We start from the raw sequence: 6,056 nt of genomic DNA, 5'->3' as shown, positions 1-6,056 counted from the left end.
AATGATAGATTAAGTTTAATTCCATAATTTAATCATGTGAGGGTCAAGCTACTCATGACCGTGAGCACAGATGATATACCAGTGTTGGAACATGCCTCCTCAGACAGGTTGATCCAATGGGAAAATAGTGCAAGAAGATTAACGGCTCTAACACAGGGTGTCAAAGCAATAGCGATCTCCCCCCGCTTTGGCACAGTACGGGGGTATTTATAGGTAACTGAGGGACCGCCCGACCATGACAAGGACATTTAGGCCCTCAGTTACCTAGTTTATCCCCGGAATATTCCCTCGTAGGGGGTTACAGTGAGTCATTACAGCATACTTTATTACAGACGCGGCCCAACCCGCTCTGCCCACACGGCATCCGAGGGCGGGGCCCTACAACATGGGCCAAATTGTACATGGGCCCCTCCTCGCGCTGAGGGAGACAAAACCTTATGGTTTTCGCGGCCTCGGCCGTCCGATCCTTGAAGTCGTTGGGTGTCTTCGTCTCGACTTGATGCGGCGAAGGGGGGCGCTTGGGCCTTCGCATGGACGACGTCCGCAGTCTGACCGGCGGGGCCTTCGTTCTGCAGAATGTTGAGGTTGATGTCATCGAACGATGGGTGGCATGTTCGCCTTCACCCCAAGGGTCCAGTTCGACCAAGTCAGCTGGTGTCGAAGACTGCCTTGAGATGGTGAAAACACTGCCCTCGCTCGAAGTGGTCCCGCGGGGGTTTTTGAAATGTGACCGTTGATTGGACGTGTTACTGTGGGATTGCGGGTTTCCTGAGGCGTCGCTCCGCGCCTATAAAACCCCAACCTCGACCGAGGCTTTTGCTTGCTTGAGTTTGCGCTATAAAAAAACCTAGCTTTGTCAACTGCTCGCCTGCCCTCCTTGCTCCTTCTACGCCGGAGATCTAGCCCGTATCAAGCAAACCGTGCGCCACCGCCGACGGTACGTGACAATGTCTTCTTCTTCGTCTGTTGCGAGCGCGTCGTCGGCCACGCCATCGTCCGAGGAGACGTTGAGCGACTTGGCGGTGGTTGAACTGCAGCCTGGCCATACCGTCGAGTTCAGGACCTCGAGGATTTTTTTCGGGTCGCGTGCTGGAGATGCAGCGGCTGGGCTATTTTGGTAACGGTGTCGGGCGAGCCCCAGGTGCAGAAGAGGTCCCCGAGCCAGAGGGTGAATTGATAGTTTTTGAGGCCTTTTTCGCTGCTGGTCTTCGCCTCCCGACGCATCGGCTTGTGGTGGAGGTGTTGCGGAAGTTCGAGGTGAAAATCCATCAATTGACGCCGAATGCGGTGGTGGCACTTGCGAAGTACGTCTGGGTCGTCTCCTCCTATGGCGGGCAGTCATCTGTGGAAGTCTTCGCCAAAAATTATTGTCTGCACTGGCAGTAGAGAAAAATAGGTGACAAGATAGCCCAATTTGGATCATGCACCATCACGCCAAGGACTAGGAAGACCTCGGCTGAAGTTGTCGAGATAGTCCCCTATGCTAGGAATAAGTGGGGCAATTGGTGGGACTTTTGGTTTTATGTGGCTCCCGGGGATGTCGAAGGCCTGCCGAGTTTGCCCCTGCCATTTTGTGCTCACATTGTTATGTGGCGTTTCCACAATTCGAAGTGGCAGAAGAAGACGAAGACGAAGGGGCTCTTCGATATGTGGCCCGCCTGAGTAGCGGGGCGCGACCTGGTCGAGGAATTCATTGCCTACGGGGTGTGGCCCTTGGCGCATGGTTGGACCTTGGGTGAAGTGACCCCCCGTCGGATGCCTACACTGGGAGGCCAGCTGGTGCGAAGTCCCGTCTTCGCCGTGGATCTTCGCGGTCGAAACGCGGCCGTGTTTGTGCGTGAGGTCGAGGCCATGAAGATTGTTGGGAAGTATGCTCTGAAGACGGAGACTTTAAGGAGTTGGGATATTCGCGGTTATAACGCTAGGTTGAACCACGTTTATAAGTTGAACCATTTGTCGTATGGTGGTTACCCGAAGGGAGACTGTGCCGACATTGCTGACCGCCGAGGGAAACAGGCAATGCCATTGGCTGATGAGGGTCCCTCATGGGACAAGGCTCCGGGTGCCACCGCCAGAAAAAGAAAATTAGGTACAGCAGCTGAGTATTTGGGGCTGAGGGGCTCTAATCATTTTGTAAGGGATTTGCTAGAGACGTGCGTAGCTCCTGGGGAAACGATATCTTCGCCTCGAGCTCCGGGAAACATCTGCGCGAATGCTGAAGGTGACCGGCGGTCGCTGGCCTAGGAACGTTCCGATACCCCGGGTGGCCGGTGAAGATGTTTTTACGTCTCGATTAGCTCGTGACTTAAAGATTTTCCCTTACGGAAGGAATGTTGGTGCTGTTGTATCAGCAGTGATGGAGAAGGATCGCCAAGATGCGCAGCGGAAGAAACGACGGGCTCACGTCAGGTTGGCGGACCCGAGGCATGAGGTGAAGATGGCACGGCCTAGCGCGAAGCCTGCCGCCCCAGACGCCGGTATGCCTCCACCCGCCGCGCCTGCCAGACAGCAGTGGCGAGGGTCGAAGGAGTCTCCATGGAGCTTTCTGTGGACGACTACTTGGTGGGCGGGGTCACCATGTTCGACGCCCAGACGGGGTTGGCTCCTGTTGGTGAGCTTTTTTAGCGAGGTCTGTGTTTCTGACTTGACTACGGTGTAGGGGCAGAGTCTGGACAGCTGGCTATTGCTCCGGCGGCGATGTCTGCTGGCCCGGTGGACGCGACGACTGGGGCGAAGGGTGACACGGGGGCCTCGGAGGACCCGTGGTCTAAATTCTGCGCCAGCGGCGAAATCGTTTCTACTGCTGCTGCGATGGCGTGGCCGCCTCAGTCGCACAGCAGCTGAAATATGTAAGTGTGACTGGTGCTTGCGGCTGTGTCGTTTTCGTGGTTCTGTTTTGAGAAATGTCTTTGTGACAGGCGGCCGCCTTCGCGGAACGTATTGCTTCAGGGGCGCTGACCTTGGAGTTTGTCGCCAAGATGCGGTGGCTTGAGGGAAGGATTGAGCACCTCCAGACGCAACACGCGGAGGCAGTGAGGGACAAGTCGGCGGCGGAGAATAAAAGCCGCAACTTGGTTGAGAAGCTGTCGGCGGAAAAAGAAAAGGAAGACCTCAGTTGTCGGTTTGCTGAGGAAAAAGAGGGTGCGGAAAAAGCTCGCGCGGTGGCCCAGGCTGCCCGCGCAGAAGCTGACGCCGCGCGCGCTGAGGCTGGTCTTGCTCTCAAGTGCGCCACCGACGCGGAGTCGGAGCTGAAAAGTCTGCTCAGCTATACCGAGAAGACGGAGGCCTCCACCCGCGCCGGGGTTGAGTGTGCGCACACGTTGTTCGTGGATGCGTACCGCGAGCTCGGCGCACAGACCGCCCCTTTTGATAGATCTGGGGAGGAGGTGGGTCTTCGCTTTCTTGGGTGGCTGCGGGAGGAGCTGGAATCACTCCCGTCCATGGCGACGGGCCTCATGTCCTATGCATCGCTTGTTACCTGCGAGGGGCAGCGAATGCCTTGTCCCCCGAGAGATGTAGGCATTTCGAAGTCTTCGACCGGGCGACCGAGGACTTCGACCGTGGAATATTCTAGGTCGAGGATGATGTGCTGAAGCGGTCCACTAGGGCGCTTTACGACAGGATGTGGGGTCCTCACGGTCGTGGCACTGTGCCGGGAGAGGGCTGATCAAGCACTGGCGCAGGTATTTTTATCTCTCCCTCTCTTTTTTCACTAAATTTCTTTGTTGCCTTCGCAGATGATGAATGAAGAAGATGTCGAGGACCTCGCCGGTCTTGAGAGCTCGATGACCCGGATGGGTGGCGCGAAGGCGGGAGCTGAAGGGCACTCAGCGCCTCAGGCTGGTTCCAGCGAAGACCCTGTGGCGGCGTTTGCTCCGGCGCAGGTGGAAGGGACACGTTAGGGGTTTTGAGTTTTGGGTGTTTCTTTTTGTGATACTGAAGGTCAGTTGCTGCGCAGGTTCCGACGTCCGGGCCTGCGCAAGCAAACCCCGATGATGTTGATACTAATATTTTGACGGTTGCGAATGCAATGCCTTTTAATGGAAATGTGTTTGAGGGGTCTGAACCTGGGTCGTGATCCTCGGACGGGGATGAATTTGGGAGTCCTTTTTCATGGACTGAGGAATCTTTTGAGGAGGACTTAGACTACTTTGTTGCGTTGGATTTGGTCGTGTCGGAGTCTCCGCTGCTGTCGGTGTTTGGGACCCGACCGCGCACCTAGGGTTACCCCTCGAGGTGCTTTTGGGTAGGACGGTGTTGCTGATTGTAGCTTGATGGTTCGTGCTAGGCGCACGAGAGATGATAGACAATATTCTACAGGTTCAGGTCGCTTGGAGAGACGTAATACCCTACTTCCTGGTGTGGACCTTATGTGGTGGGTTACAGGGGGATTCTCTAGTATGAAGGATGCTAGAGAACGGAGTAGATGGCTGATGAATGACCTCTCTTTCGATGGGGTGCCCCCTAGGCCTTATATATCCGACCATGGGGCACTACATGCATGTATGATAATGATATATTCCTAAGTAATAGTGAACCGACTGAACTTATCTTCCTACGATCTTACCGACTTATTCTCATTTGGTTCCGATGTTCAAGGTGGTCGCGCGGGAGAATCGGATCAGAGCTGTGGATAACGCTCAAACCCCACGAGCCGCCTTGGCCCGCATTTGCTCATTCCCTGCGTCGGCCCATTCTGCCAGCAGTTCACCCCTGGCCCACGGAAGGACGATCTTGCAAAACAATAGGCCCAAGGCCTTTTGTGAAGCCTTCTAGCCTTCCAGTGGACCTGGGGGATATCTGTCCCCCACAAACCCCCAATCTTTGAGTTGATTTTGAATTAATCAGCCCAAAGATTCTAGGTCCAGCTTGCGGTTTTGATTTTCATTTTGGTGATAGGCGCTTTGAAGGTGCACCTATTGAACATTACTTCTGAACTCTGAATGACTCAGTAAAAAACAATCTCCTATTGTCCTTCTTTGGTACATTCAACGATCTTCTCCTTATGCTTCAGAGATCGGCACTCTGTCACCAGCTTATGCTTTAGAGGTCAGCATTTTGTCCTTTGGGGTTAAGGATTCATTGGGTGTAGCCACTGAGCTTTGAGTGGATTATTGAAAATAATCCACTCAAAGATCTTCATCTCATGCTTTAGAAATCATCATTTTATCTTCGTCTCATGCTTTAGAAACCAGCCTTTTATCATCAGCTTATGCTTTAGAGATCAGCATTCTGTCCTTTGGGGTTAAGGATTCATTGGGTGCACCCAATGGGTGTAGCCCTCGAGCTTTGAGTGGATTATTAAAAATAATCCACTCAAAGATCTTCATCTCATGCTTTAGAAATCATCATTTTATCTTCGTCTCATGCTTTAGAAATTAGCATATTGTTTTCATCTCATGCTTTTGCGAACTCAAACAACATGGTCTGCTCATGCCCTGTTAGGTTTGAAATTTATTTGATCGGCGACAGATTGGACATCTGGTAGATGGCTCTTGGCCGGTCTTCATTTTGCTTTATGATTCAATGCTTCTGCTGACTAGACTTGCAGTTCAGTAGCTATATTTGGCTTTCCTCTGATCTCTATCGATATCTTCCTTCTGTCTTGATACATTCATTGCGTATACTGTATGGATGTGACTGCTTTGGAAAATCTATTGAAAATTCTTGTCCGTCCCCCCCCTAATGGGTGTGACCAAGGGACGTCTTGGTACGCAGAGCGTTTAGCAAACTGTCCTGGAGCAGTAACTTGACGTGACTGAGGGGCGTAATCATACTGCCCAAGCAGTTGACCTTAGTCCAAATGGTGTCGTGTTACGCGAAGCGGCGTCTGCTGCCTGACTTGCTTCTAGGCGATTTGAATTGCTTATTGAATACTTGTGACTGTTCGGTGATCGTGGTAGGAGATGAGCAGTTACCTCTGGCCTCTATAAATAGACTGCTTGCCCCGTTGTTGTCTTCACACATCCTCTGATTATCTGTTGCTTCTTTCTCAACCCCCTCTTCTTCTCCATCTAGCCATGGGCAAGGACAAGAAGGGTCAGGGCTCGCCACAT

The sequence above is a fragment of the Zea mays genome, chromosome 7, assembly GCF_902167145.1.
Source record: "Zea mays cultivar B73 chromosome 7, Zm-B73-REFERENCE-NAM-5.0, whole genome shotgun sequence".
In the NCBI taxonomy this organism is placed as follows: domain Eukaryota; kingdom Viridiplantae; phylum Streptophyta; class Magnoliopsida; order Poales; family Poaceae; genus Zea; species Zea mays.
The sequence above is the reverse complement of the archived record's forward strand: the minus strand, read 5'-3'. Positions refer to the sequence as shown.